This window comes from Myodes glareolus, chromosome 8, assembly GCF_982192425.1.
Source record: "Myodes glareolus chromosome 8, mMyoGla1.1, whole genome shotgun sequence".
Lineage (NCBI taxonomy): Eukaryota > Metazoa > Chordata > Mammalia > Rodentia > Cricetidae > Myodes > Myodes glareolus.
In genome coordinates, this window is record NC_142033.1 from 9,545,904 (window position 1) to 9,565,867 (window position 19,964).

The 19,964-nt window shown below is 45.7% G+C and overlaps 1 long non-coding RNA gene across 2 annotated transcripts in view; it reads left to right on the forward strand.

Moving 5' to 3' along the window:
- The first annotated feature begins 1,443 nt into the window (after positions 1-1,443).
- The window catches only part of LOC125396255 (uncharacterized), a 42,897-nt gene continuing 24,376 nt past the window's right edge, over positions 1,444-19,964 (forward strand). For both annotated transcript variants that reach the window (XR_007230766.3, XR_015738487.1), the window contains exon 1: positions 1,444-1,568. This is a non-coding gene — a long non-coding RNA (uncharacterized LOC125396255). The remainder of the gene's footprint in view (positions 1,569-19,964) is intronic.

The window sequence follows — 19,964 nt, forward strand, 5'->3', positions numbered from 1 at the left end:
GATCAAGATCAGTCAAGCATTAAAGTTTTGTAAGATGTAACATTGTAAGATGGAACGTTACTATTAAACATGTACATTGACCATAATTCTCCCACACAAAGGCTACACAGACTGCCCGTTCTGCCTGGGGACTCTTCACAACCACTGTGGGGATTGGCACACAGCCCAGTGGTTCTTTCCGGGTGGCCCTCAGTGCTAAGTACAGGGACCACCTTCCTACAGCCTGGCTTAGGACTTTCTCTTCCCTAGATGTAGAAGTGAGCTTCCTCACTTTATAACAGCAAGGCATACAGGATTAAAGATAACACTTACTCGATGCTTTCCAAGCAAACAGTTGTGTCCTGGTCAGGAACTTCATTCTTGGCTCAGAAAGACTTGAATTTGACTGTTAGCAAACAGGTTCCATCTTCAGGACTGTGGGAACCAAAAGTCATACCTGTGAGTCTTTGTTTTCTCATCTATGAAATGGCACTAGTAATAATACAAAGCCCATAGACTTGCTTAACATGATCAAGATAACTCTGGTAAAATAGTTAATACCAGCGGACATATTGTTTTAATGTCATTGGAGCTAGTTGTAATAATTTTAGGAATCATCATTGTTGGATCCCTGTGTGTTTTCTACCATCGACTGGTAGCATAGGCCTCCACACAAAGAGCAAAACAACACCACAATAACCATCACCACCGCTACCTCCTCTACCGTCATCACCACCACTACCCTCGAGTATAAAGCACAGAAAGTAACGGCTGTGACAAACATTAGAGGCGGTAAGGTCTCCAAAGCTCCCAACACCCCAACCCGCCCTCTTTTATCTCTAGGTCTCCAGTAGACGAATCTCACAGTCCCTATGGTCAGTCTAAGCTTCATTCAGTTGGCTCAGTCGCTGCACTGCTGTTAAGTCTGCCCTAATTTCCTTCAAACCAGGGCTCGTGAAACCATCTCCTGGCCCCACTGCTCACAGACATGCTTTGCCTAGGACACTTACAGAACTGAGGAGAAGGAGAGTAATCCCACTTCCAGGAGTGCAGGCAGACAGGCAAACTGGGAAGGCAAATGTGCACTAAACTGCTTGAGCCTTTGCATGAAGACCAGAAGGAAGATCAGGCAAAAAAGGGCTTGTTTGCTCTTGAGGAAAAATGGTGTTTAAAGTCTCTGGGAAGTAAGTCAAAGTTTCCAGAAAGTTTTTTCTGCCTCTTCCCAGTTCTGGAATGCTGCCCAACAAAATAAATAAATAAATAAATAAATAAATAAATAAATAAATAAATAAATAAATAAATAAATGGCTGCATCGTCTTAAGTTCCTGGTTTTTCCTGTTACAGCATCTTCCCTGGATGGACACCGTTTCCCATAAATCTTTACTCAGGAGGGAAAAATGGGGCAGCTAAAAGGTTTGGTGACAGTGGTTGAACTTTGTCCCTGCTTGTGTCTTGCAGCTTACTTCTGCTTCCTCCTGACTCTCTGGGTGTGACGGCCGGTGCCCATCATCTGTGAAGCCACAAGTCCTCCAAGACCAAGCCGCCTCTCAGGATATTTCTGGCTGCCGCCAACTGCATGGCTTTCCAGGTGAGATGGAGGGCTCCTGGGTTCAGCCAGCAACGTGAGAGGAGAGAGAAGATGAGCTGGTCCTTCCCTTCCCTTGCCCTCGGCCCAGTGCTCAGCTCAAACCCTCGCAGGCTGCCCCAGAGTTTTCAGATTTAACCTCCTGGAGCTTTAGATACAATCATTGTGTCTTGGGGAGTTTGTGCCTCAGGCCATGCTGCCAAGGAGGAAAGGAGACTTCTTTATCCAGAGTCCATGGGAAGATACCTTGATGTCTCAACATTAGTCCTAGATCATTTTACCCATGAGCTTGTGTGTACAGGGACCCCATTTTACAGACAAGGAAATTAGTGGGTTTGTTTCTTTATTTTGAGACAAAGTCTCAAGTAGCCCAGGCTAGCCTCAGATTCACTGTGTAGATGAAGATGACTTTGAATCCCTGATCCTCCTGCCTCCACCTCCCCAGTGCTGGGACTAGAGGCATGTATCTCCACAGGTAGCTTCTGTGGGGCTGGCAGGTAGTGGGCTCATGTGAGCTAGGCAGGTAGTCACAAACCGTTTCAGATTCCTGTCCCCTAAAGCAGCGGTTCTCAGCCTTCTCAATGCTGTGACCCTTTAATACAGTTCCTCAGGTTGTGGTGACCCCCAACCATAAAATTATTTTCGTTGCTACATTATAACTGTAATTTTGGTTCTGTTACAAATCGTAATATTAATATATTTGAAGATAGAGGTTGTGTCCCACAGATTGAGAATTGCTGCCCTAAATGATACTTAATAAGGTTTAAAAAAAACCCACTCAACGTCTAGAGAGGTAAAGTGTGTGACATCCAGGATGGGCAAATGCCGCTCCTCTTACTCCGAAGCTATCAAGCATGCAAAATCCAGTCTTTCGATTGCCCTGCAAAATCACGGTGGGCGGTCTGTTGGCTCTGGAATCCGGGACTCGGGGACTTCACTCTGACAGATGCTAGCTGTGAATCACACATCCTCTCTAGTTTGTTCCTCTGCAAAAAAAAAAAATCAGAGCGCCTGCGCCTTCATTGCCAGGATTGTTACATAATCACCAAAGGTTGCTGGGCGCTGGAGAAACTTAAGACACGGTTGGCTTTGCTGGAGCTCTGCCCTCCAGGGCAGTTCCCGCCCTAGACCCTCGCCATCACCTTCGACACCTTCTGAGCTGCTGGAACTTTGCTTTGACAAGAGATTTCTGTTTTTCAAATTCCTCATCTGATCGAGGCTGCTTGGGTCGGAACAACTGTTTTCCAAGTGTCTACCCATGTTTGCACACAGATGACTCCGGACCTGAATGATTTTCGCTCATCCAGAAGGAATGATGGTTTAAAGTCCAGGGAAATAAAGCAACCTAGGGGCCTCCTTGTGGCCTCAGACACACACCTGCTGTGGTCACCTCTGAAGTGGGTCCTTTATCCCTCCAAAAATCTGACCTGAGTGGTTCTCTAACTGCCATCATGGATAAGAATTCCCTCCCCATTTCAGGCCTCTCTACAGTTGGATTGTTCATAAAGAAAACAGGGGGCCACGCAATGGTGCAGTCAGGGAAACACAGTCGGTGGGAGAGGCATTACTCCTAATTTAACACAGCCAGGATTTACTACCAGGGTCCCCAGAATACACCAAGGAGCAGCCGGTGGCATCCGGGCTCCATTTCTTTTGCTTGCCCTATGCAGCGTGAACTCTGCCTTTTACTTTGAGCTCAGCCTTCGTCTTACTGCTGTGTTGTGCTTTGTTTATGCCATAGATTAGAATCTCATTGACTGAGGTCTGAGATGTCACTCAGGACTTACGATTTTCATTTATTTTGCTCAAGAAGTTTATTGTATTTTGCTTCCAATTATACATTCATGTAGTAATAAAACAACTCGATTATTGGAATGTTTTTTCAAGATAAATGACTTGTAGTTGAGAGCTTAAACTCAGTGAAATTTTTTGTTTATAACTCAACATTTAAAAACCCATGTTTCCATAACAAAATATCACAGAACAGACACTGTGGCTTTAAAGAAAGTACATGGTAGAGGAAGGACCCAGGCATAGAACAAATCCTTGGCTCAGCACTTGCTGACTGTGGGCCTTTATAGAAATCTTCAGTTCTTTGCCTACAAGGGGGACACAAGCCCATCACCCTCACAGACAGAATCATTGGATGGGGTGGGTGAAGTAGCCAGTGAAAACTGCTTGGCCAGTAGCTTAGGCATATTCCTGGCTAACTCTTACATCTTAAATTAACCCATTTCTATTATTTTATGTATTGCCACGAGGCTCGTAGCTTACTGGTAAGATTCTGGCGTCTGTCTCCTTCGTCAGCTGTATGGCCTTTCTTTGACTCTGCCTACTCTCTCTTTGCATCTCTGTTCAGATTTTTTTTTTTTTGGCCTAGCTTTACTCTGTTAAACCATTAGCCCAAAGTAACTTCATTATTAACCAATGGCAATCAAACATATTCACAGCATACAGAGGGGAATCCTGCTTCACTTGGTCTCCTCCTAGACTCTTTTAAACGTTTTTCACATTATTTATTGTGTGTGAGCACATGTGTGCACGCCAAAGTGAGTATGTGGAGGTCAGAGAAGAACATAGGGAAGTCTGTTCTCTCCTTCTGTCATGTGGACCCCAGGGATCATGCTTCGGTCATCAGACTTGGTGGCAAATGTCTTTACCCATTGAGCCATCTCACTGGATCTTAACTGTACTTCTTTAAAAAAAAATTAGTGCTTTCCTCCGAATTTGCAGTGTATTTATAACTGCTTTAAGTCTACTTTTCTCTCTCTCTCTCTCTCTCTCTCTCTCTCTCTCTCTCTGTGTGTGTTGTGCAAGCTCGTGCGTGTGTGTGTACATGTGGGTGGCTGACAGAGGGCAAAATGTTGGTGTCTTCCTCAGTTGCTCCCATATATATTTCACTAAATCTGGCCTGTGGATTTGGCTAGAATACCGTCACACCCAAGGGGCCTTCTTGTCTGACTCCCCAGCACTTGGATGACAGGCTCCCGCCACATGCACAACTTTTCTGTGGGTGCTAGAGAGCTGAACTTGGGTCTTCATGCACGCATGGGAAATTCTTTACAGACTGTGCCACCCACCCAGGCCTCAGGGCCATGGTGCAAACTCTAACAGTGTTCCAAGTCCTCCCTGGCATTCTTTATGACATTGGTGCCATTCCATACGCGTCGTTGCTGTTAAGCGTTAGGATGGTTAAAACTAAGAAACAGGAGTCTCTGTTTGCTTTCATTTATTCTCTCTCACATCTGATTTTTCTGATCTAATCTTCCTTCCGTTTGAAATCTTCTTTCACCCAATTTTGTGAGAAAAGTCTATTGTATTTCGAGAGCAGTCTCTCTGAGTAGGGAATCCCAGGTTGATGGGCCACTATATTCCCTTTTACTCTCTCGCCGCTTGCATTGAAGTCAGGTGTAGCTTTCCATAGCTCCTCTGATACAGGCCAAGGCTTCCCATCTTCTTCTCTTTGAGGTTTCCTTCTTGTCTTTGGTTTCCTGCAGTTTGGATGCTTCTTAGTGTAGGGTTTCTGCATCGTGCCTTGTGTGCCCCGAGCGTTCTATTCAGGTGTCTAAGTGTCCAAGCTCAGTTTTGAAAGATCTGTTACTAGTTCAAATATATCACTAGTTTCTGTCTTATTCTTTTTCTAGAATTCCCACTAGACAGGTTCTGCCCTTTGTAAACATTCCACAGCCTAGATGCTGGGCCATCTTTCCTCTTTCTTTTCGGATTAAGACGTTCTATTCATATAGTTTTGAATTCAGGGATGAGCTCAGCCAGGCCTGGTCTGCTGTGCTGATGAGCCACCCAAGGCTCTTCATTTCCCCCGGCTCTCTGGCTTCCTAGTGCTTCTCTTTGTTTTTCAGGCTCCTCCCTCTCTCTTAGGTGCCCAGCTGTTCTTCCGTGGTGTCCATTTTCTCTTGCAGCTGTTGCACATTCATCCTCCTTGCTTTCTGTTACCAGACTGGTCCTCTAGCATCTCTGCTCTCTGGAGCCCTGGTTCTAACGCTGGCTTTGTGTTTTTAGGCTGTTTCTTTTCCTTTCTTAATGCACTGTAATTTTTCTTAAATTTGTATAGCACGTAAAAGGCCCTGAGTTGGATAGGGATTGGGGTTAAGTTGTATACTTATTGGCTTGGGTTGAATTTACTGTTTGATGTAGGTGGTATATCAGTTGGCTAAAATGGTCTCAGGTGTTCTTGATTCTGTCTTCCTAGTGATTTCTTAGACATGGTGAAGATGTAGTGCCCTCTGTGCACAGCCCCCCTCTAATCCCACAAGTGCATAGGAGTCCTGTTGAATTGCTAGTCGCTGGGGTGGAGAGGGCACATTCGTTAGGGAGAAGTTAGCATTTAGATCAGGACCGGCTCTGTTGGGACATGGAAGAACCTTTAGGAGGTAGAGGCCAGTGGAAGGAGGCTAAGTCACGGAGGAGGTGCTTAAGGGTGTGTATGGACCCTGGTTCCTCCCTTTTTAATTCTGCCTCCTGGCTTCAGGGAGGTGATCAGCCTCCATCACCATGATGCCAGAGATCCAAGCAATGGAGTCAGCGGATTGGGGATTACTTTCCCATCATTAATTTGTTCATCTCAGATATCTCATCACAGTCGTGGACTGCGGACAGACAGAAGACAGTCTGTGGTCAGGTCTCAGTCGCTTTGTGTGCCTCAGTTAGGTTGCTTTCCCTCCCTTCCTCCCTCCCTCTTTTCCTCTGTCTCTCTCCTCTTTGCTCCTCTTCCTCCTTCTTCTTCACAAGGTTTCTCTGTGTAGCCCTGGCTCTACTGGAACTCACTCTGTAGACCAGTGTGGCCTCAGACTTATAGATCCACCTGCCTCTGTTCCCTGAGTGCTGGGCCACCATGCTGGGGTGGATATTATTCTTTGTTCAGGTTGGTTAGGATTTGGTAAAACTTCTGTTGGTTAGGCTCCTGTAAAACAGTTTCTTTAGGGGACAGGCCTTATTAAGGGGAATGGAGAACCTGGTTGGATTCATATTTAAAAAAAAAAAGAAATCAAACTATCTTTTTCCATTATACATACCAATCCAAGTTCTCACTCCCTCCCCTCCTTCAAACCCCTCCACTTACCCACACCCACACCCCAATCCAATCCCCAGAAAGCGTAAGGCACATTGCTTTGGGGAAGGTCTCAGGCCTTCCCTACTATATCTAGGCTGAGCAAGTTATTCATCCAAAGAGAACAGGTTCCCAAAAAGTCAGAACAAGCAGTAGGGATAAATCCTGGTGCCACTGCCAGTGGCCCCCCCAGTCTGCCCCAGCCATGCAACTGTCAACCACATTCAGAGTGACTAGTTTTGTTCTATGCTTGTTCCTTCCCAGTCCGGGTGGAGTTGGTGAGCTCCCATTAGTTCAGGTAAACTGTTTCAGTGGGTGAACCCATCATGGCCTTGACTTCTTTGCTCATATTCTCACTCCTCTCACTCTTCAGCTGGACTTTGGAAGCTCAGCCCAGTGCTCCGCTGTGGGCCTCTGACTTTGTTTCTATCAGTTTCTGGATGAAGGTTCTATGGTGACATTTAAGATATTGATCAGTCTGACTACAGGGCAAGGCCAGTTCGGGCACCCTCTCCTCTATTGCTTAGGGTCTTAGCTGGGGTCATCCTTGAGGATTCCTGGGAATTTCTCTAGCGCAATGTGTCTTGCTAAGCCCATAATGGCTCCATCAATCAAAATATCTCTTTCCTTGCTCTCATCTCTGTCCTTCCTCCATCTCGGCTATCCCATTCCCTCAAATTCTCCTCACTCTTCCCCTTCTCTTCTTCTCTTCCCCTTCTGCCCTTCCTTCTCCCTCCACCCCTATGTTCCCAATTTTGTCTGGTGATCTTGTCTATTTTGATCTTCCAGGTGGATCTATATATGTTTTTTTTAGGGTTCACCTTGTTACTTAGTTTCTCTAGGATCACGAACTATATAGGCTCAATATTCTGTTTATAACTGGTGTCCACTTATGAATGAGTACATACCATATTCATCTTTTTGGGCCTGGGTTACCTCAGTCAGGATGGTGTTTTCTAATTCCATCCATTTGCATGCAAAATTCAAGATGTCATTGTATTTTCCCCCCCTCGGAGTAGTACTCTAATGTGTAAATGTGCCATATTTTCTTTATCCATTCTTTGGTTGTTTTCAGGTTCTGGCTATTACAAATAATGCTACTATGAACATAGTTGGACAAATGCTTTCATAGTATGATTGGGCATCTCTTGGGTATATTCCCAAGAGTGGTATTGCTGGATCTTGAGGTAGGTTGACTCCCAATTTCCTGAGAAACCACCATACTGATTTCCAAAGTGGTTGGACAAGTTTGCATTCCCACCAGCAATGGATGAGTGTTCCCCTTACTCCACATCATCTCCAGAATAAGCTATCATGGGTGTTTCTTATCTTAGCCATTCTGACAGGTGTAAGATGGAATCTCAGAATTGTTTTCTTGGCTGGATTTGAAAAGGACCGATTACATCTACTCCTCAAGAAGTCCAAGGCCATTTTTTTGAGATTTTCATGCTGAGAACTTGACACGACCTTGCAGGTGAAATACATGGACAAGCTGGGCTTTCCTGGAGCTGGACACCCCTGTGGATTTAGCTTTTATTGTCCACCCTGAAGGCCACCATCCATCACTTAGAGCATAAGTGCTTTTTCTCCTGATTCCAGATGCAGGCCTCTGTCCCTGGCCTATAAGCTACTACACTGTGTCTGTCTTGCTGGTTTATAGGGCTGCAGTATCACCGTAAGGCTCCAGTAAGTGTGAGAATTTCTAGTCTTTAGTTTGTTTGGCTATTATTTACTGTGAGGGTAGAAGATAACTTCTAAACATTCTGGACCAGAATGCAGAAATAATAATTGGGAATGGACCAAACTTGACATTTAAATACACCAAGGAAATCACATAATCTTGGCCTTTGTACTTTGGTATGAATATAATAATTACAACAATAATAGCATAATAAATAATTAATGCTGGGTGGTGATGGTGCACACCTTTAATCCTAGTGCTTGGGAGGCAGGGGCAGGCAGATCTCTGTGAGTTCGAGGCCAGTCTAGTCTACAGAGTGTGATCCAGAACAGGCTCCAAAGCTACACAGAGAAACCCTGTCTCAAATAACCATACAAACAAACAAGCAAATCTGAAACAAAGAAAACAAAATAATTAGTGCTAATTGCATATAAGTGCTACGCATTATTCTACCCTGCAGAGTTCCTGTCCTCAGGACACATATGTTACGTGGGGGGGGGGAAAGCACTAACAAACATGCAAACAAATAAATAAACAAATGTATCCAGATGAAGAAGAACACAAAAATTTTAAGGGCAGCAATGTACCTAGCAGGGTGGTGTAGAGAAGACCTGGCCGAGGGCGCCCTCAGAACAGAGAAGAGCAGCAGGGGTGTAGCTCAGTCGGTGGAGTGCTTGCCTAAGCAGCAGGGGTGTAGCTCAGTCGGTGGAGTGCTTGCCTAACATGCAGAAAGCACTGGGCATGAACTTCAGTGCCAGATAAACCAGGCTTGTTAGCGCACACCGGTTGTTCAGCGCCTGGGAGGTGAGTGCTGGGAAGCAGGGATTCAGGGTCATCCTCAGATGCGTAGTGGGATAGATCTGAACTCCCAGAGTCAGGGTTTTTTTTTTTTCCTATCTCAAAAAAATATAGGATATAAAAAAAATAGGAACAGTCTAGTAGCTGTAGCTAGAAAGAAGAGTTAAAGCAGAGTCTGGCATGGCCAGCCCATGTATGGAGGAGGGTGGTTATAAAGGAGCTGGAGAGGAAGTCAGGGGCCACAGACATTGTTCTGAATGCCCTGGGAAGGCACAAGAAGGGACTGACAGGTCCATGACTTTCATTGGCATGAGTGAGATTCAGACCACAGTCATAGGAGCCTGGAGGTTTTGAGCTGGAGGGCCGTACAAACTATGTCCTAGGGCAGAGATTTCTGTGCCTATGGGCTGGGACCCTCAGTGCAACTTGTGCTGTGGACGGCAGCTTGCAGTGGCAGTTGGGTAGGCAAACACCAGAACACCGCAGCAGGCTCCAGCGACCGGAGCTCCTTCAGTGGCTCTCAGATCTGAGCTTGCAGATTCTCTTCAGGTTTGCCTCCTTTCCTAACCGCAAGCACAAGTTCCACGTGGATAACGTCCATCAGCACACCAGCAACAGCTGGTGTCATTTCCTTCTCCATGCAATCAGACAGTGGGAGGACCTGACCACACTCCTGAGATGCTTAACTTCCTGGGTGACTAAGGAAGGCCCACCTTGTCTTCCTCCACCATGTCTTGCTTTTCTGGGAACACTGGGAAGAGGTGGCAAGGGCAGAAGTGTTGTGTCCTTGAACAGTTCCTTTGTTCAGGACCTTTGTCCTCTGTTCAGGATGGGGTTGATTAATTTAAGCATCGCCACTCTTTCTGATTCCTTCAGACACAGCAGGAGACGCCGATGGAGTGGGGGTGACTTCAGGAGAGTGGGCGACTCCCAAAGCTGCTGGGAGAGACATTTTCCATGGTCTGTTTTTACCTGCGAAAGTGAACTACCCATCCTACTGATACAAAGGTTCTCTTTCAAGTAGAGAGTAAAATTATCACACCCCCTAAGATGTCGCTCTCCCGTCATTGTTGGAAATCTAGGTCAGTGAAAATAGGTGAGATAAAATCGACCAACAAGCTGTCACAGCCTTAAAGAAGCGGCTTTCTCTTTAGTAGCTGCTTCCCTGACCTCCTAGCTGCTCCTCCGCTAGGAGTGGGGTCCGTGCCCACCTCCCCTCCCTTTGTGTTGATCGCCATTTACTGCGAGAATCAGCCTCTCTAATGAGGGTTGAGCTTGCACTTATGGTAGTGTAACCATGAACCATAGGAGGTTTAATGCCAGGCCCATTTACAGAACGATTGTGCTAAGTTCTCTTCTAGGATCTGTCATCTTTCTCACTACAGGTTCTTGGCCCTGGTAATGGTGCTGGGGGCTCATCTTGGAGAGCGGACCTTAAACCCAAGCAGAGATGGTGGCTCCCTCCCACAACATTCAGGCCACTGTCGCCCCAATGTGCATGCCTTGCCAGACCAGTCATGTTTGTCGTTCTAGGGGGAGGCTGATGGCTACGCTTCTCCACCAGTGGAATGCATAGCATCTTCTAGAATGAGGAAAGACAGCCAGTAGGGATAACTCTTCTAGGTCAGGACCAGCTTGGTCTCTCCGTGTCTTGTGACTTAAGTGTATGAAATCTTTGGCAATAAAGATTTTTCTGTCACATTCTGGAAGGTGACCAAGAAAATATCGAATAGACCCCTGTAATGTCTTGGGGGTCTATGGGATCTCAGTAGTCAGAAACTCCACAGGAGAAGTAACTTGTTCCTGGCACCGGGATTTGTTTTTAATATATGTGTGTGTATATGTGTATTTTAGGTAGCTTCTATAGTAGTCGATTTCCATATAACTTTTTGAAGGGTCTTTAGTGTTAGTTAAATACCCTCAGCTTTCCCCTCTGTCCTGCCCCATCCCCCACACACATTCAGGTCTCATTGCTCCACTCTTCCCCTCTACCCTGTCATAACATAGGTCTCCTTCGTTGAAAGCTCCCTCTTCTGACCCCTTACTAACTTCCTGCCCACTGTGGTGTTCCAAATGAAGCACTTATCTAGAGAGTCAAAGCTAACTCCAGAAATGAGGGGAAACACATGGCATTTGTCTCTCTGGGTCTGAGTTACCTCAGTCAGAGCGATGGTTTCCTGCTCCATCCACTCACTTGAAAGTTTCCTAGTTTTATTTTTCAAATCAGTTGAATAATATGAAATTGTGTGAATGTACTAGATTCATCGCACGACGGACATCCAGGCTGTTTCCAACATCTGGCTATTGTGAGTGGAGCAGCCATGGACAAGGATGAGCAACCCCCGCTGTAGTGGGATGTAGAGTCCCATGGGTCTATCTGGGAGTGATCGAGCTGATCATGAGCTTAGATCTATTTTTAGAAGATACTCGACAAGTTTTCATTCCCGCCATCAGTGAATAAATGTTCTCCTTTCTCCACATCCGTGCCAGCACGCATGTATATATATAGACATTCTGACTGGAGTAAGATGAAATTTCAAAGTAGTTTAATTTACATTTTCCCGAAGGCTAAGGATGTTGAACATTAAAAACAAACAAAAACAATGGTTTCCTAACTGTCTGTGTTTCACCTGTCTGAGAACTTTCAGTTCAGTTCTGTGCTGAGAAGAGTTCCATGTTTGTAAGTTGAGTTGCTTGTTTCTTGATGTTTAGTTTCTTCTTTGACTATTCTAGATACTAACCACCTGCCAGAATGGCAACTCAAGAGTCTCCCATTCTCAAGGCTGCTGCTTCCCTTGAATGACAACGTCCTTTACTGCATAGTAGTGTTTAGTTTTATGATGAACTATGTATTAATTATCAGTTTTAATGCCTACTCCACTGGCTACTGCTCAGAAACCTCTTTCCTGTGCCGATAAGCTTGAGTATATCCCCATTTCTCTCTCTCAGGACATTAAATCCCACGTTGAGGTCCTGGATGTATCGGGAGTTGATTTTCATGCACGGTAAGGGACAGGGATCTGATTTCATTCTTCATGTAACTATTCGGTTTGGCCAGCACCGTTTGCTGAAGATGTTGTCTTATTTCCAGTGTCTGTTGTTGGCTGCTGGAGTGTAGGCCCGTATCTGGGTCCTCAATTCCGATCCTTTGATCAGTGTATCTGTTTTTAAGCTGTTACCATGTTCTTTTTATTACTGTACCATGTGGTATGACTTGATATCTGGGATAGTGAAGCCCCCAGCAGTAATTTTTATTGCTCAGATTGTTTTAGTTTTCCTGGATCCTTTGTGTTTCCATATGTAGCTGAAAATTGTGTTGTTTTTAAGTTCTCTGAAGAATTGCATTAGAATTTTGATGGGAGTTATATTGTCTCTTAGACCGTTTTCACAACATTAATCCTACTAACCCAGGCGGGAAGGGGGTCTTGCTTTCTTCTGTTGTCTTCTTTGATTTTTTTTCATTGTCTTAAGGCTTTTATCATGTAAGTCTTTTCCTTCCCTGACTTGATTTATTCCAATATTTTTGAGACTATTTTGGGTGGTATTGGTTCTCTGATTTCTTTCTTTACATCTTCTCATTGTTAATAGCAAGGCTACTGTGTGTTACTTTTATGTCCTGCTTCACTGTAGAACGTGTTTATCAGTCATAGAAGGTTTCTGGTGTCCTTGGCGTCCTTTATGTGTAGAATAATATCATCTTCAGACAGACTATTTTGACTTCTTCCTTTCCTATTTGTATCCCCTTGATCTCCTTCACTTGACTTAGTGCTCTAGCTAAGACTTGAACAGGAGGGGCAAGTAAACACACCTGTTTTGCTTTTGCTTATAGTGGAAACACCTTCCATTTGGTCTGCTTAGTAAGATGCTATCTGTGGCTTGGTATGTCAACGTTTTTATCTTGAGATGGGTCTCCTTTACTGCTAGTCTCTCCAGGACTTTTATCATGAAGGATGCTAGACTAGTATCTCCAGGACTTTTATCATGAAGGGATGCTGGATATTTTTTTTATCACGAAGAAGATTTTTAGGGGAGCTGCAGGTAGTTAACCACTTTAACCCTGCACTGCACTGTCTTACCAATCCCTCCTGCCAGAATCACAGAGAACTACAGTTTGGGTCCTGAGCTGCAAGGCTTAGCCCTTTTTAACAAAGGAAGGAATGAAGCCCAAATGCCAAGTGTGGTTTTGCTGGCTTCTTTTCCCAGCTAGTCCCCCACACTGTTTATAGCTGTCGAGGAAGACTGTTGCAATGCAGTCTTTGACAGTTTTTTTCTGTTCCTGCCACCTGTCACTGGGCTGAGCGACATGCTGTTACAGCGCGTCCCTACTCCCTTGCTGTCCTCACAGACACTCTCCGGAGGCTGCTTTCTAGGTTTCCCAGCCTGCGGGCGAGCCTGCATTTGGGAGGATTTCTCCCCTCGCTGCTTCCATCTGCATTTTTCCTAAATCAGATCTCATTGTGATCATTTTTATTCCTATTTCTAGGCTCTGTAGACCCATCTATGAAACTTCCCTGTCCTCAGCGATGCCTGCTGCACCTCCCTATTTAGAACCAGTTCAAAATGCTATTAGCCAAATCAAGAACCCTTGATTCTGCCATTAATGAAGATGCTCCATGAAACTGGGTCTCCCAGACACAGGGGTTTCCATTAGCGGCCGCGTCCCTCCCCCGTTAGCCGCCACCCCCCTCATTAGTGGTTCTATGCCAGCAGCTCCTGTTCATCACAGTCCAGACTTTTCCATTATCCTGCCCCAGTTCCTCGGTGCAGCCTCAGGTTCCCCCCCCCCCCCCAGGCATGTTCCCGGATGCTGTTTCTGTGCCTTTTAAGTTACAAAGGTATGATATTTGCAGTGTCACCAAATAAACAGATTTAATTGACAGCAAAACTGACTGAACGACACACGACATATGGACATTTCTAACCTTGCATTGCTAGAAACGTTTGCTTGGTTTCATCCATGTTCCACGAAGTCGTTCATTGCTTTTGTGTGAATCCACCGTGAGTCCCCTTTGAGGGCACAGAGACTGCTCTGGGCTTCTGAGGATGCAGGGAGCTATGAAAGAAACGGCTCTTGTCACAGGGGCTCACAATCTAACCGCACTGACGAGACTGTGTACAGTAAGGACAGTCTCCTGCGAGACAGTGTGGACTTAAATTATTCAGAGGCTTCCCACTGTCTGTTCTGGCTGCAGAAATATGAATACAAGCTGGGGTGTCTGGTGAAAGCCTAATGCCGCCCACAGGTTTTGAAAGGGCTCTTTGAAAGATCAAAAGGACTTATCTAAGCAGAGAAAGGGGGAAGGAAACACTGGGCAGAGGCAGAGAGTGACCACCATGTGTGGTGTGAAGTGACAGCATCCTTACAACACCGTCTGACTGAAGAAACAGATTGACAGGCTTCAGTGTGGTCCAGATGCAATGCTCAGCATGACATTGGTGCATTTGCATGTGCCTGTACATGTGTGTGCAAGTGTGCACACGTGTGTGCACAGGGTGCCAAAGGATGAATCTGTAGTCTTCTGTAATTGCTGTCCAACCTATTTTTAAGGACAAATTTCCTCACTGAACCACTTGTTCACCCATTCAGCTACAATGGGTGACCAGCATGTCCCTGGGGTCCCCATATCTCTACCTCCTCAGGGCTGGGATTACAAGCAGGTGGGTGGTGTGCCAAGTTTTTATGTGGGTGCCGGGGATCTGAACTCAGGTCTGCTTGCTTTCTTGGCAAGACTTTACTGAATGAGCTGTCTCCTCAGCCCCAACTAAATACCAGATTTCTTCCAGATGAATCTTGAAAGATGTGCAGGATTTCTCTAGATAGGAAAAGCAGGAAATGCAAGGCTGAGAGAGGAGATTGTCCTCACTTGCTGTGTGGCAGTGGCTTACAGCATGTCTTACTGAAGGAGCAAATGGATGGCTGTCACATGCTGCAGACCCAACACTCCAGGGGGTGTTGTTGCATCTTGAACTCACTGTGTTCAAAACCAAAGTCAGAGCCACAAAATGTTTCTCTCCTGTTTCCCACCAGAAATGGGACTGTCACCATAGTTTCACCATCCCTATAACCACCCCTGGCCACTCTCTTGTCCCCTTCCTTTGTTCCTACTGTGCCCACTTGTTCCTGCCACAGTCCGTGGCTGGGATGGCTCAGAGATAGAGTGTTGCCTGGCAGGCATGAGGCCCTGCATTGGGTCCCTGCTTTGAGAGCCAAAGGCTTCCCGAATGGGTCTTCTTGCCTTAGTACTCACCGGTGCCATGTTGCAGCTCAGGAGAATGACTGAGAATTAAACCTTTCTCTAGCAAAAGAAACCAAGAGTTTCAGTGGCTTAGCCTTGCAAATGGGTTCAAGTCCAGCCTCCTTGTTGTGGCTAGAAGTCTATGCATGTTCAGGTGTCTACATATCAATTCTCTGTTTTCACCCCAATTCAGTGTACTTCAGTTCAGCGGTGGTGCTAACCCGGTGTTCATGGCTCAGTCGTCCAAACATTTCAGGTACCCGATGGAAAAACTCCAGAACAATGGTGGAGTCTCCAGTCTGCCCATGCTTCTAACTAGTCGGCCGCAATCCCAGGACTTCTGCAGCCTTCACTCATAATCGACTGCCTGGCTCAGAACTTAGGAAGGTGCTCTATTTCTTAAAAAGGCTACAACTCAGGCAGCAATGAAATCATCTCAGAAGGTCTGGAAGAATCCAGAGCTCAGAGCTGCCACACCTTGTCCCTGGGGGGCGGGGGTCAAGGAGCATCACCTTCCCTGCACAGCAAAGTGGTCACCAGCCCGTAGGCTTTACCAAGCTGTCATTGCAGAGATCTGATCACCTTTTGTTGTTTAGGTACAGCTGACGAAATCATGTGTCAGGCGATCCAATTCAACGCAGTCTCCTTCTCTCCCAGCGCCAACCTTCCAGTCATCTGGTTTGTCTTTCTGGTGATCTGTCCCCATCTTGAGGCTCTAGGGGTCCACTTGAGTCACCTCTTTAGCTTGACAAACACTGGCCTAGCAGTTAAGCCATGGCAGGCTACTCAAAGCTCTGAGCTGAGAACCAGGGACAGGATGTGTTCTTTATCCACATCTTTGCATCCTGCACCATCTTGCCTTAGCATCTTTGTCTTTGTCCTGCACCATCTCGCCTTAGCTCTGCGCTGCAGACACATGACCTTCCAAGTCCTTCTTTTACTTCCAAGACCTTTTAACTCTGCTGGCTTCACCAGCTCTCCCCCACTCTCATCCCCAGCTCCTCCCAACCCGAGGACTGCTGGGTGAGAGAGGCTTAGCATCTGTCTGTCTGTCCACGTTCCTGCTGATAGCCCCTGCAGCGCTCGCTTCTCTGCCTTGTGGCTCCAATCTCAGTCCTCGCCGTGTTTGTATTTTTATCTCATTCGCTTTGTGCTTGCTTTTATCTATTATAGAGATTCCCTGAAGACAGAATCTTGATTTTGCCGATCTTCTTGTCTGCCAGCATCAAACCAAACACGAACGTTTTCCACACTGAAAGCTAACGTGAGGGAGATAAGAACGACAGGGCCAGCTCTTCCAAGGTAAAGCTCACCGATGGCTGCAGAGCTCAGTTTTTGTGAGAGCAGCGGGCTGGGCAGGTTGTCACATAATAAGCGAGAGCCCGGCAGGTGCTTGGGGAATGCGAGCGCTACAGAGCGCTAGAAGGATGTCGGCAAAGTACCCACGCATGGCGCTGATGAAAAGACAGGCGGCGGGAGGCTGTAGGAAAGTCACCGCGGGAGCCTTAGCAGAAAGGATGCCTTTGAAGTTTTTCTTCTTAGGTTTCACTCTCATTTAAAGTCATTTCTGTTTAAACCTTGGGCTTTGACACTCGGAGAAACGTGAAACCCTCACGGAGACCATCTATATCTCTCGCTCCTAGACTAACGTCTCCTTTGCGTGTTCTTCTTCCCTCATTCGTGCACACACGCATTCATCTGTATCTTCTGAAATCTTTTTAGAGTTTATTAAGCATCACGCTATTTCATTCCTAAGAATATCGGAGTGCGTTTCCTGCTAACAAAGTCACTTAGCATAGACATGGCTCTTATCAAGTCCAGTGCTAATCAGAGTCTTAGCCCAGTACCCAATTTCGGGTTACACATTATAGTGAGTTGTGTTGTCTCTCTATGATCTGGAACAGTTTCTAAGCCTTTTCTTTAATCTTACGAGGTTGACATATTTGAAACAGACTGGCCAAAGTCATTTTCCTTGTAGAATGGCTCAGGTAGGGTTTGCTTGTATCTCCTTATTGTTGGACACAGAGTGTGCATTTGGGGCAGGAATACTACTCTCGCATGAACTTCGATTGCTTGGAAAAGGTGGCCTCTGCTGAGTTTCTCTACCTAAAGATGCCTAAGTTTTTCCTTTTGTGGTGAATGGTGAATTATGCAAAGCCTCAATGTTTACTGTGCTATGAGACCCTCTAAATGTTTTATGTTCATTACACTTTTGCCCAATAGTTTTAGCTTACATTGGCAATGCTTCCTAAATCAGTTGTGCCCGTGACGAATGTGAAATAAAGATTTGTAGTTGTCATTTCATCTACATCTGTTGGCTGGCCTTCTCCTGGAGGAAGACTGTTTGTATCTTTTGTTGTTGTTGCTTATTTTGGACCTGTGGATTCTTTATTGGATGAATCACACTTAATGGTGGTTGTTATTTGTTTTAATGGCCCAGTTACCCTAGTTTATTCAGTTTGAGGCATTACAGATAGACTCATACCACACTTTTGGCCTAATCCATTCAGACTATTTCTTTCTTTTTTCTTTCTTTCTTTCTTTTTTTTTTTCAGTGTTGAGGATTAAACCCAGGGCCTTGTGCCTTATGCCTTGTGGGTGAGCACTTTACCGCAGGGCTCCATCCCTGGCCCTTTCTGCTGCCCTGCCATAGGCCCAAAGCAGCTTCATTATTAACTAATGGTCATCAAATATATATTCACAGCATACAGAGGGGAATCCCACACATGAGTGCAAGTGTTTAGCTCACTTTCTCTACTCATATAATCCGGGATCTCTGCTCAGGGAATGGTGCCGCCCACAGTGGGGTAGGGCCTTCCACCTCAGTTAATGTAATCAAGACAATCCCTAAGAGACATCCCCACAAGTCCCCCTAATTTAGACAATTCCTTACTGAGACTCCTTTAGGGTGATTCTAGATTATGTCAAGTTGACAAGTAAAACTAGCCATCGTAGCCATTTTTTTTTCACCAAATTTTTACCAAGAAAGCAAAGGAGATCTAGCTCAGGAGTCTAGAATAACAACCAGCCCTCTGGCCAACAATTCCTCCCAACTTGAACATGGAAATTTTCATTGAAGAAGTATCAGAGACATCTTTATTGATTTTTTTTATTCTTTGGAATTCTCACATATAAATACACTATATCTTGACTCTGTGCACTCAGTCAGTCCTTCTCTCAACTCATCTCACACCCCTAACACAGCTCCCTCCAAACTTGGTCTCCTCTTCTTCATAACTTGATCAAGCCCAATTAATGTGCCCATCCACATTGGAATGTGGCATCTTCCGCTAAGGCTTGAGCAACCTGCCAGAAGCTACTTCCCAAGGTAAAGTGACTCTCCCACCTCCAGCCAAGAGCTCCTCGGTCAGAGTTGAGGCTTTCTGAGTCCTTCCTCTATCCACCCAAGCCACTTTTAAAACAATCATTTTAAATGTTTTTTGTGGGGCTGAAAGGTGGCCCAGTGTGTGAGATACTTGTGTGCAAACATGAGGACCTAAGTTTGGATCCCCAGAACCCACTTTAAAGACTAGGCACAGAGGCACACACCGGTGACCCCAGCACTGGGGGAGGGGGAGAACCCAGGTGTAGGCACAGAGGCACACACCTGTGACCCCAGCACTGGGGGAGGGGGAGAACCCAGGTGTAGGCACAGAGGCACACACCTGTGATCCCAGCACTGGGGGAGGGGGAGAACCCAGGTGTGTGCCTGAAGCTCACTACCCAGCGGAGTAGCAGGACTGATGAACTCCAGACTCAGACACCCTGTCTCAAAAATAAAACGGTGGAGGACGATTGAGGAAAGACACCGTGATGGTTTGAAAGAAAATGGCCCCCAAACAGAGTGGCACTGTTAGGGAGTGTGGCCTGGTTGGAGGAAGTGTGTCACTATGGAGGTGGCTTTGAGGCCTCACCTATGCTCAAGCCATGCCCAGTGAGACAGACCACTTTCCTGTTGCCTGTGCAAGATGTAGAACTCTCAGCTGCTTCTCCAGCACCATGGCTGCTGGCATGCCACCATGGTGATAATGGGTTAAACCTCTAAAACTGTAAGCTCAACTCCATGTTTTCCTTTATAAGAGTTGCCATGGACATGGTGTCTCTTCATAGCAGTAGAAACCCTAAGGTCAGCCTCTGGTTCCACGTGCATATTCATACACTTATATAGATGAACAAGTACACCCCTTCCAACAACATGCTTGTAAAAAGTGTCAAGCAGGTGTGGTGGTTTCTACCTTTAATTCCAGGAAACCGAGGCAGGTAAATTTCTGCAAGTTTGTGACCAACCTGGGCAATATAGTGAGTTCAAAACCAGCTTGGGCTAAATAGTGAGACCTTAAAAAAGAGTGTAAATGATGGGGGCCAGAGAGATGCTCAGAGCTTAAGGGCACAGACTTCTCTTCCAGAGGTCCTGTGTTCAATTCCCAGCCACCACATGGTGACTCACAACCATCTGTACTGAGATCTGGTGCCCTCTTCTGGCCTGCAGGCACACATGCAGATGAAATACTGTGTACATAATAAATAAATAAATAAATAAATAAATAAATAAATAAATAAATAAATGTAAAATAAAGCGTAAATGATGCAGCATCCCTTTACCTCTTAGCAGACTT